Source organism: Peromyscus californicus, unplaced genomic scaffold, assembly GCF_007827085.1.
Source record: "Peromyscus californicus insignis strain IS unplaced genomic scaffold, ASM782708v3 Scaffold_9__1_contigs__length_137607984, whole genome shotgun sequence".
NCBI lineage: Eukaryota > Metazoa > Chordata > Mammalia > Rodentia > Cricetidae > Peromyscus > Peromyscus californicus.
In genome coordinates, this window is record NW_026294617.1 from 130840215 (window position 1) to 130852867 (window position 12653).

At 46.5% G+C, this 12653-nt stretch overlaps 1 protein-coding gene across 8 annotated transcripts in view; it reads right to left on the minus strand.

Moving 5' to 3' along the window:
- The window catches only part of St6galnac3 (ST6 N-acetylgalactosaminide alpha-2,6-sialyltransferase 3), a 612241-nt gene that overhangs the window by 101560 nt on the left and 498028 nt on the right, over positions 1-12653 (minus strand). The gene's annotated exons all lie outside the window — the stretch shown is intronic.

The window sequence follows — 12653 nt, forward strand, 5'->3', positions numbered from 1 at the left end:
TTTTTGTCAATTCTGTTGACTAGAAGAAAGGGAGCTTCAACGGGAGGGGAGTGAGCGGTTCCAACGCACCACTGAAGCGTATGTTAAAACACTTCAAGGAAGGTTTTATGGAGAAGAATGGGTCTCTGACTTTTGTCTGGGAAACTAGACCTTCTGTGAAGTAGATTGGCCCTCTTTTGGAGTCGGATGGCCCAGTGATCTCTGAACCCCAGGCAGTTCAGGCTCTCTAGAATGTCATGACTGGATACCTGGGCTACCCTGACCAATTTCCCTACAGTGACCAACAACTTCTCTGGTGCAAAACCCAGCACCTTGGCTTAAGATTGGGTCCCTTCAATGGGGACCCAAGTCTTCTTGGTTTGGCCAGGTGGCCCAGAGAAACCCAAACTTCCACCTGTTCTCTTTGCACTGCTGGAGGAAGCTAAACCTTCCCTTGTGTGTGTACCAGTGAGACCCCTCGGCACACCTGCTGGGGGAAATAGTTCCCCTGGCTATGCTGGGAGGGTAGGGGAAGAAGTAGTTTTAAACCTCAGTCCCCCTCTCCCCTCCACATACAAAGAATAGCTCTGGCTATAGGATCCCTGAAAGGAACTTGCCTGAGGCAGAGTAGACCCCATCTGCCCCTTAAAGAAGGTACCTCCAGCAGGCCCACAATCCAGGGGTTCTCACCCTTCCCTTTCATGGCTTACATCTCCTTCTGAATCACTGTCTGTATATTGTAAAACTCAGAACCCACCATACTCTGAAAACCCCTAGGCTTTCATTAGCCTTCTCCAGACAGTCTTTAGTATTTACCAGCCAACCTGGGATTGCTGCCAACAGCTCCTAGCCACCCTCTTCATGACTAAATAACAGGACACAGTCTGGCTTGAGAGTAGGAAAGTCACTCTCAAGTGGGAAGGGGATCTCCTGTACAATACAGCTCAGGTACAGTGGATTTTCCCCTCTGCCCAGCCTTACTGGTACCCTAACACCGATCAAGGTAAGGAGGCTCTGGACAATTTTCACCAAGCCCTTTTAGGAGGAAAGAAGGCAGCTGCCAGAAAACCAGTCTGTTTAAGGTGAGCAAGATAATACAAAAGCCCTAAGAATCAGCCCTGGGTTCTTGGCCCCTCTGCAAGGCTTCCTAGGTGTTCACACCCATAGATCCAGACATGCCGGAAAGCCAGCAAGCAACCACTATTGCTTTGTTATGCAGTTGGCCCCAGATATTAGAGAGAGACTTCAAGTTAGAAGGGTTTGAGACTATTGTAACATGAATCTCAGAAGGCCTTATTAATAGAAAAAACCCAGAGCCAGGTATTCGGGTGAATGCTAAAAGATCAGAGAAGCAGAATAAGCCACAACCAACCTCACCTTGCCAACTCCTCAGCTGATCTTGTTTCCACGAATCCTCAGTTTGAAAGCCCCAAGTCCTCACCCCTGAGGGTCTCAGTTGAACTGCTGCTCAGTTCCTGTCTCCTCAGGCCTTATAGACCATTCTCCACCCAGCCATGTCACTTCCTGAGATTAAAGGCGTGTGTGCTTCCCAAACAAAGACATGAGATCTCAAGTGCTGGGATTAAAGGTGTGTGCCACCATGCCTGGCTCTGTTCCCAGTGTGGCCTTGAACTCACGGAGATCCAGATGGGTCTCTGCCTCCCAAGTGATAGAATTAAGAGTGTGTGTCACCACTGTCTGGCCTCTATGTCTAATCTAGTGACTGGCTCTGTCCTCTGATCCCCAGATAAGTATATTAGGGTACACAATACATCACTACAGGCTATGAACAGGTTCCAATTATTGGTGATTTCTCAGGTTTATAATAACCAAGACTCTGTAGAAGAAATGCAGAGTAAAAGATGGATCTGAGCAGTAATGGCTGCAGCTCTCAGGGAGGCCAATAAGAGAGATCCCAGAGGGGGATGCCACAAATGCCAGGCAAAGAAGAGGCTAGAGATGGACCACTGCATTGACAAGCAAGAAGGATACAGGAATAATGAATGACCACATCAGAAGAGGGAAGGAGGAGGATACCCCATCCTTCATTTGGGTGACCTGACAAGGCCAGAGCTCCATTTCACTGAGTCCCCAAGTGCCCAGGGTAACCGCAAAGGGACAAAATCTGCTAGATTCCTGGCTGACACAAGAGCAGCCCATTCAGTACTAACAATGCTTTTTGGACCGCTAATGTCTCAATGAATAGGTTCCAAGGGACTACAAGACAGACTGCGCTCTGTCCCTGGATGACAAGGTACTGTGACCCAATCCTTTATAAATATGCCAGAGTGTCCCTATTCCCCAATTAGGAGATTGATTACAAAAACTTTGGGCAGTCATACTTTGGGGAGGCCACTGCCCATTTTACTGTGAATCCTTCTCAACCCCCAACCCATGTTCTTATGACCTGCCCCCTGTTGGAGGAACACCTCCTCCAACCAAGTCTAGCACCTGAAAATGATGTTCAAACTCCAGGACACCTGCAGGATTTGCCACAGTGGTATCCTGGGGTCTGGGCTGAGAACAACCCACCAGAATGGCCACCTGTTGAGAACCAATTGCCATCAGTTACTAAATACTGCTACTTCAGTATGGGTCAAACAGTATCCTATGAGCTGGGAAGCTAAGCAAGAGACTGTTAAACACACTAACCAGCTATGGAAAGTAGGGATCCTTTTCCCTTGCCATTTCCTCTGGAAAGCCTCCTTGTTCCCCAAAATTGGGCTCCCAGGATTATCAATCAGTGCAGGATCTCAGAAAGATCCACAAAAGAGTAGACATCATCCATCCCATGGTTCCTAACTCCTCCCCAGTCTCCTGCCACCAAAGAAATGAGTGTACATAGTTCTGGACTTAAAAGAGGCCTTCTTTTGCCTCCCTCTAACACCTATACGCAAACCCATTTTTGCCTTTGAATGGACAGATCCCAAGGGAGGATTTAAGGGCCAACTGACCTGTACTAGGTTACCACAGGGGTTCAAAAACTTTCCTATACTCTTTGATGAGGCCTTGGGGGCTGACCTCCTGACTTTCCACAAAAGCATCCAGAGAGCACCCTATTTCAATACAGGGATGACTTCCTTACAGCTTCAGTAACAGAGGAGGAATGTATGAAGGCCACCAAGTTAGAGGCACTACAAGCTCTAGGATATCGGGTCTCAGCAAGGAAGGCCTCTGTGTACCCCATGCCACCTACCTGGGATACAACTTAGAAGGAGGTAAACAAAAGCTATCACAGAGCTGATCTTGGGGATGCTATGTATCCCTGTGCCCAAGACAAAGAAATAGGTATGAGAATTTCTGGGGGTGGTTGGGTAATTGCCATTATGGATACCCGGATTTGTGTATCTAAGGCTAAGGCATTGTATACTAGTACCAGTAGCACCCAGCTCTAAACTCTGACTCCAAACAGAGAGCTCCTGAGGCCCTGAAGAAGTCCCTTATATCTGCACTGGTCCTAGCCCTCCCAGACATCTCTAAGCCCTTGTACTTGTATGTGATTGAATCCCAGAGTATCACAAAGGAGTCCTTGCCCAGTCACTGGGACCCTGGAAGAGGACAGTGTCCTACCTATCCAAAAAGCTTGATCCTGTTTCTGCTGGTTGTTCAGCTTGCTTGTGTGCAATTGCTGCTATAGCCATGCTAGTGGGGGAAAAAAAAACACTCACTTCCAGCCAGGAACTGTTCCTAACTACCCAACACTCCCCCACAATCTGTAGAGGCCCTCCTAAGGGATGTATGACCAACACTAAGTAACTCATTATCAAGCACTTCTCCTATACCAACACCATACCCAATTCTGTAAAGCTGCAGCCACCAGCCTAGCCATGCTACTGCCAGACGCTAAGCCAGCAGAGCTCCTCTGTGACTGCCTGAAGGTGACCAGTGTGGTCCAATCTGTCAGACCCGACCTAACAAATGTCCTGCTGCAAAAAGTAGAAGAGGTACTGTGCACTGATGGGGACAGTTGGTTCAAGATGGAATCAGGTATGCTGGGACTGCAGCTATGACCTTGGGCAGGACATTAAGGGCCCAGGACCTCAGCAAAGGAATGTCAACACAAAGGGTTGAGCTTCTGGCATTAACCCAGTTGCTTTGCTGGGCAAAGGGCAAAGCCATCATTGTGTACACAAACATCTGGTCTGCATTTGCCATGGCCTATGTCCATGGGGCCATTTATAGGAACAGGGGGCTCCTCACCTCAGCCAGAAAGGAAATTAAAAACAAAGAATAAACCCTGGCCCTGTTAGAGGCCATACAGCTGCCAAAAGCGATAGCGATTGTCCACTACCAAGGGCGTTCTCCCTGAACTCTTGGCCATAGCCATTTGGATCCACTTTTTGCTGTTTGCACACATCTTCGTATGCCAGCATCTGTCTTTTAATTCTTTACTAGTATGCATGTCCACTCCTGACATGACCTCATCTGTTTCTAATCGGTTAAGTTCCACTCTGCTTCTCCCACCCATTCAGGAAAATTGTATGGAGTATCTGGTATGGGCGGGGGGCTGCATTGTCTCTGGAAATCGCAAGTTCCTCTGATCTCAGGTCAGGTTCACACCAGGGAGACAGATGTGAGGACTGCCTTCAAAGTGATGACAATCAAAGAGGACATCCCCTCCGGGTGCTGCAGGGATGCCGAGCAGCAGGAAACACCAGTGGGGAAATGTGGATGCTGATTTCTCCTCAACAGGAAGTAAGAGCCGAGCTATAATTTCAGAGTTCACTGCGAACACCAGAAAGAAAGAGGGAGTGTTTCAGGACAATGGGGACTTGTATGGCTATATCCAGGTGTAAAAATGATGGGACTACATATTGGGGTTCTGTCATCTATGTGATGTGGACCTCATAGCACCAACAGGGTACATTTCCATTACAGACTGCTGGCTAGGAACTAGATTCACAAGAAGCAATGATTTATTTTTCTTCCTTACATTCTCTTTTGAAATATTAGTGATATCTTAATGTTTTGTATTGCAATTTTTCCCAAAGGAATGAAATTTATGGATCTTGAGAAAATATCCAGAAGAAAATTGGCAGAATTATGTTTTTTCTTCCTCATTAAATTCCTCATTAATTCAGAATTGAGAACAAGTGTAAACAACATATGACTAAGAATAAAAATAATTAAAACTGTGCAATGATGGATGCACTTTGTAGCGTTCAACTGTGTTATAAACTGTGTTACAAATCACAAGCAACTTCATCTGATCTCCACGCATCTCCAGGCAGGCTCCCTTGGTACACACCTGCAGGTCCTCGACCTGTGCCGTTTATCAGAGAAACGGTTCAGACAAAAACACTTAATTTACTAAAGGTTTTTTGTCCTGATTGAAATAAAAATGGGTATCACTACCACCTTAAGGGTAGGCATGATCTGAAATACCCTCTGGGCCTGGAAATATGGATCGTTATCACCTTTGTCTCTTCTGGGACAAGGGATGACACAATGTGACTTCAGAGTCAATCGGTAAGATAGGTCACAGGAGAAAGGTGCTTGCCACACAAGCCTAAGGAACCGAGTTCAATCCCCAGAACCAACATAAAGGTGGAAGGAGAGAACTGGCTCCACAAAGCCATCCTATGATTTCTGCACATGTACCATGATGCCCCCCCATAAACACACTAATACATTAAATTAAAAATGAAGACTGACTTGGGTAGTCTAAAGGTTTGGCTTGGATGTAAAATGTCCTGTGCATACTCATGTGTTCGAATTCTTGGTTCCCGGTTGGCTGAAGCTGTCTTGTGTCATCGTGGAGCCCTTGGGAGCTAGGGCCTTGCTGAGGTTGTGGGTCTTTGGGGACAAGCTTTGGTGGCTCACAGCCTGGCTTCACTTCCTCTCCCATCTCTGCTTTCTGGTTCCTTGAGACACGAGCAAGAAGCAGTGTCAAGCTCCTGCCATGGCCACCACCATGTCCTCTCTGTCCTGGGCCATATCCCCTCCCACTGTGAGCTGGAATATACCAGTAGCCCAACCTTTAGTTGCTTCTTGTCAGGTGTCCGGTCCCGGTAATGAGAAAAGTAGTTACAACTGGGTCTTCCTCACTAATGGCAACTCCTAAGAGTTGGTGTCAGCGAGTTGTAAGTGTGCAGTTGTATTTGTGACTTCGTTCTAAATGCTTTAGAATTTCAGCCTTGGTTGTGTTCAGACAACTGCCTTATGGATTCATACTTCAACTGCAAAAGAAAGAAAGGTAAATTCTCACATAAAGGTGAGCTTCCCAGATTCACTGCTCTCCCTAGGTCGGGCTTCCTCCCAGTCATTTGATTTTATAGCCGTTTAATAAATCCCCATCTCTGGCTTGTGTCAACTGAAGAAAATGTGTGAAAAACTGAGCTGGCCTGCTTGACCGCTAAGCTCTTGTCTAATACCGAAGAGCACCAAACACTCCAGGAGCCCAGGAGCGATGGGGACTTTCCTCCCAACAAACACACAGCTCACTGCCAGTTGCTCTTTGATCTGATCTCACTTTTATGTTTCGACTTAAAAACATTGCTTTTCTCCAACTTACCCTTCAACTTATCTTAAAATCACGGCCTTCCTAAATCGACAGGGGCTTCAGTGTTCTGAATGCTAATCACCTGTCTCTACCCTGGGCACAGGCTTCTGCTCCCTGCTAACCTGATAAGGTAATTAATAGATGGACTTGACTTTCTCCTCTAGCCCTCCCTTCAGACAGTCCTCATCAATACGTGTTCTTCTGTATGACTTTTGAAAAGTAGAAGGGAAGACTGTAATCATGTCAGTGTGTATCCAAAGAGATCAAAGCGCCTCTCCTGCTGCTCCCCCCCAGAGGAGAAATGCAATGCTTTGCCTTCTCCAGGCTTCTGTCAGCACCAGAACTGGAGGGAGCCAAGCTTTCTTTCCCTTTGGTCACAAGAAGGAATCAGACTTGACTCTGCACTTGACATAGTGTTTCCCAAGTTCTAGCTTTCCTTCCAGATGAAAACTACAGTTAAAAATAACTTTTAAATCACTCAAACTTTAAGCAGGGTTTAAGGGGATGAGGCACAGTATGTGCACCTAGGAATCGGGGTGGGGAGAGAAGCCTCACTCCCGGTGCGGTGGTACTCCTGAGCTCCTCCTTGAGCTGCCCAGGCTAGACTAAAGTGATCAGCCAACAGGAGAGGGAAATTTAAAAAGACAAAGCAAGTTTTCCCTCTCTCTACTTCAAATGGACTAAAATTCCAGCCACTTCCCTCTGAGCCAAAGCCTAAGTTCCTGGACTACAAGCATGACCCAGTAGCACCGCAAAGTAGGTTATTTGAAAGCAATATTTTTTTAATAGCAAAAGCTAGGCTATCCCCCAATTTCCTTCATCTTTTAAACTTGTTTGAGGGGTTCACTATAGGAATGGAATTCACGCAGAGGTTGTTAGAGGAACAGGTGACCCCTGGGAATTTGGGCATTTAGAATTTTTGTCTATGACCTAAAGAAGAAGCTCTATGTCCACCATGCCTGACACTAACTATCATGAGTAACTTCCATCCAAACAATGGAGTGTCATTAGCATCATAAAGCATGTGCCATGGTCCAGGCTTCTAGTTCAGGGGACCAGAAGCCAGCCTGAGTTTAGTCAAAGTTAATAGATTTGCATTCATTAAGCTCCTTGAGCTGGACACAATTCCAGCAATCCAGAGGTGGAGGCAGGAGAATGAGAGGTTCAAAGTTAGTTCCTACTACACAGTGAATTCAGACCAACCTGGACTGCACAAGACTTCTCAAAACGCACAAGCAAGCAAGAGGAAAGAAAACAAAGCCACTTGTCCACTATGTTAGACCACAATAGCTTTAGGGGAGTCAGTTCCTTAAAAAGCCCCACACCTCTTTCCACTCTTGAGATGCCTGCTGGGCCAGAGTTTAGAGGAGAAAGTTCTTCCTAGGAGGTCTTTTCAGTGTTCCAGTTGAAGTGGGCTCCATGTTTGATGGCTGTCTCTGAGGGTGTGGGGTAGGGACAGGGTGATAGCCTGGCTTAGCGTTTGCTAGCAAGCTCAGCCTCTGTGAGTGGGAGAAAGCCCTGTATGTTTGGTGTCTAAAGTAAAACTATACTGGGAAGAAGTCCTTCTGTGCATATCCTGTCCACACTACAACGTCTAGAATCCTTCAGTACACACCTCTTTCCTACCATCTTCTGCCACATCACAGAGAAAGAAAACATCCAACATATCATGGAGGGATACATCCTGGCATCTAATGGCTGGTCAGAGGAGGAGAGAACCAGTGATCCTCTCCTTCCAATAGAAGATACACTGTCCATGCATCTCTGGGTTCCCTTGTGTGCTACTTTTCTTGATCAAGAGTAGCCAAAGTACCATGAAAGAACTGGAACACAGAGCCACAGCAGAGGATCCTGGGATAGTGCTAGGAAAGCAGAGTACAGCTTAGAAAATACCCTTTACCTGCTAGGAGCTGCTTGACATGCAAGCATTTGCTATCTCTTCATGGAGTTCCTACATTGTACCTGCCACAGAATGCCAGGGAAAGAAACCTCCATGCCAGGTTCCATGCCCAGCCTCCATGCCCATCCTCCATGACTCAGTGAACAGCACAGGAGATCCTCCATCTTGTACAGCCAAATGCACCAGTTGCTGGAAACACTTGAAGCCTGTTTTAGACTTGGAAATTCTCACTCCTGGGTTCCAGGGGAGTGACAGAGGAACTACTGAACCCTGGAGGCTTTTGGAGCCCATGCTCTCCCCCGGCTGCTCATGGAAGAGCCTGTGACTATGTCCTGAGAATGAACAGAAACCACATATTTAGAGGTGAGATGCAAGGCACAAAATTCTGCATGTTGAAGGTTGTTTCTCCCACTCACCATGGGCCAGATAGAGGGAACTGGGCAGTGACACTGATCACAAGGGTTTGGACAGCTCCCTCTACCTCACTGCCTCACAAACCCTTCTGTTCTCACGGGCAAACAGTCCAGTTCCCGCCACTCTATTCCTTTCCTGAAAATTCCTTTCCTAATAAGAAACCAAAACTAGAGGTTGCCAGCCCACACGGTCCTCGCTCCCCGAGACATTGTCGTTGCCTCCAGAGACACTGTCCTCACTTCCCGAGACACAGTCCTTGCCTCCAGAGACACTGTCCTCACTTTCCTAGACACAGTCCTTGCCTCCAGAGACACAATCCTCACTCTCTGAGACTGTCCTTGCTCCCTGAGACACAGTCCTCGCTTCCCACTGGGCTTCAATCCTCCAGCCCTCTCTGCCCCAAGTCCCTACCCTGTACCTGCTGGAGCCCTGCCCTTTACCTTCCAGTGGTAGCCTTCATCTCCCCATGGACCCTGTTACTGTGACCACTCTACCCATTCCCAATCGCTACTTCCCACCACTGCTACTGGTATCCGAGCTAAGTCACATTTTACTCTCCTGGAGACGGAGTCTGAGTGTTCATGCTTTTGAAAATGTTCTTAAACAACAACAACAACAACAACAACCACCACCTTCTTTGGGGACTCAGGTGTGAGACACAGCCGCCATGGCCTTACCGCTGCCTCACTGGTCATTACACTTGATGGTTCCATTAGACATCAGTTTCCACAGTACTGCTAGTTAAATCAGCTTCTGAGGACTGGCCCGAGAACCTAGTTACTACATTAAAACTTGTATCATTAGGAAAATGCAGCCCAATACACAGAGCTGACTTTCAAATGGACTGGAAATGCTCCTCAGTGAGGGGGCCCAGGTGAGCAAAGGTGCCATTATCTGAGTCAGTTGTGACTCAGATGGTCTCTTTGGGGACTCAATTTGCCAAACGGAATCATTTTTGGAAGACAGCCTCTTGCAAGTAGGAAATTGTCATTCCTCTACTGAAGGAATTTTAAACATTTTGATGATATTTTCTCATTGATGATGTAGCAGAGTCTCTCCCTTGTGTCTAAGGACATTCAGGGATGTTTCAGGGACACACGCCAGGCCAGAACCCTAAGTACTGACAACTTCCCATGTAGCCTCTCTAACCTCTAGGATCAAGTTTTCAACTCCCCTGCTGGCCATTCGACCCACACCTCAGGCATAATTCAGATGTTATCTACCAGGATTGGCATCTACTCCCCACTTTCTATGGAAAAGAATCTGCAGTGATAGACTGATTGCACACAGTGTGTGATGTGACAGACAACAGATAAACACGAGGTGCCCCAGACTGGGAAGTCACGGTCCCATGCTGTGCTGGACCACACAGCTACAGCAGCAAGAGGCTCACTGCCGAATCTGTGACATCATGAGGCAAATGTCCATTGAAATGAGTGAACTTCAGTGTCTCGGACCTTCATCTTAGAAAATGAGAGGTGCCGTTTGTAGCATCTCAGGCTTGGGAAGCACACAACTAAGGGTTCAGGTCTTTCTAGGGCTCCCGGCCTCTGCTGCCACCATACATGCTCACTGCTGTGACCTCCAGGTTTACACTCAAGGTCAGGCGTGACATTTGCATGCTAACTTCCCAAGAAAAGCCCCTCCTGTTTTGCTCTCAGTCTAACATGCTCTCAGACAGGTCCATCACAGATGGCCATTTCACTCATCAGAAGGCCACTTTATGCTTTTAAATGTGTCACTGTGAGTAACCCTGACTATAAGAGCAGACAGAGCCCATCCAGTCAGGCTGTACTCCTAGGGAGCTTCTCTGACTAGCACGCCCATAGTAGGACTGGTGCATTCAGGGTGAATTTATCCAGAGGCTTACTGCAGGAGAAAAAGCGGTGAGCGCTCACCCTGGGGTGTGAGTGCCGGTTCCTCCCGCCCCTGGCTAAAGAATGAATTGAAACAGCAGTATGGCCCAGTATGGTGATGCTCCACCTGTGGCACATTATTTTACCTTCTCAGTTCATTAATCTATTTGATGGAATGCATCGTGTTCTTCAGAATACGATATGCCGTTGACTCAGCCTGCTCCCAAGCCCTCTGTGCCTCGTTCAACAGTGACCCACGCCAGTTCTTCTCAGGTGTTACGCATTATTCTGTCCCTTCTTTGCTTACTGCTTCTCACTATGGATTTTAACATCTTGGTGACAAGGAAGTCAGTCTGGCCTCAGAGCAGCACCTCGCCCCCTGTGGTACATCACTGCGGCACACACATAAAAAACGTCTAGGGTCACTTTAATGAGGGAATGAGGTAGCTGCTGGACAGGGGACAAAAGTAGCAGGACCCAGGACCCATCATCAGTCCCCAAGACATCTCCTTGCAGTCTTGCTTTGCTCTTTAAAAATCAAAAGAGTGAGGCAGGGCTGATAGCTCAGTCAGACCTGAATTTAATCCCCATAATCCTTGGAAGCAAAACCCTGGTGTTGTGGTATACGCTTGTAAGCCCAGTTCTGGGAGGCAGAGGCAGGCAGACCCCCAAGGCCTGCAGGTTAGCCAGCCTTCCTGACTTCCAGGCCAATGAGGAAACTTGTCTCAAAAAGATAGTAAGAAAAAAGGTAGAGATCACCTGAAGAATAATATTTGAGATTGTCCTCTGGGTTATGCACAGACACACACGTGTGCACATGCGCCTGCATGCCCATGTGCATTGTGCATACATATGCATATACACATACACAAACCCACACACCTACCCACCCACCCAATCACCCCCCCCCACACACACACATGGGAATGAAGTGAAATTTTTTTAAGGAATGAGGAACATTCAAGCATTGTTCTGAGGAAATAGATGTTTTCTGATTTCTCCAGATAATGCTTGTCTGTAGTCACAGTTGACTATTGTGGAAACAGACTCCATGTGTTTCCAGGTGAGGTGCTAGAACTAAGAAACTACATGCTGTGTTAGACACAAAATCAATACTATGTGACTCAGCCTCAACAGCATGTCCCAGCTCTCTCCTGCATCAAGTCTTTCAAGAAAGGACACATGAAAATAAAATTTTTCTCTAATCAAGGTAAAGGAATGACTTTTAGCTTTGCAATCATCAAGAAACTCAAAAGAACTCTAAGATGGTTAAAATACTGAAGTCATGCAAAACTTAATTTCATATTATAGACTCACATGAAAGAACTTAATTTAATTTTTTCTACTTGGTACACATCGAAAAGACATCAGTGTTTAATAAGTATGCTAAACATAGGTTTAGATTTGTTAAGCAGAAGGATCTGTAAATGGATGGATGAGTGGGTGGATAGATGGATGGATAGATGTGTGGTTGGATGTGTGGGTGGTGGGTGGTTAGATGAGTGGTTGAACAGGTAAATGGATGATGGATGGATGGATGGATGGATGGATGGATGGGTAGACAGGTGAATGGATGGAAGGATGGGTCTGAATTGTGTCCTTGGAATGTCCATGGATATCTTTAGACACAGCAGAGTGTCTGTTACATCATCAATGAGACTATACCAGCCTCTTATTTTTGGCATCCATCACACTGTAGTGAGTAACTGGGGGACGTGGGATGCCAACAGCTTTTTCCTGTTGTCTTGAAAGAAACGCATCTAGTATTTGACCAGAGAATTGCTTTGTATGCAGCTTGTATTTCAGACACAGGTGTGTTACCCTTAATTTCAGTCTGCCCAGCAAATGCAGAAATAAAGATCACTTTAATAACTTGTTCCTTGTGATCCCTTTGAATCCAAATATGTTAGTGTTCACATTTACATATCATAAAATGTCGAGGTCATTATTATACCCTTTTGAGTGATGGGATAAGGAGAAATAAAAGTAAGGTTTGTGTTAA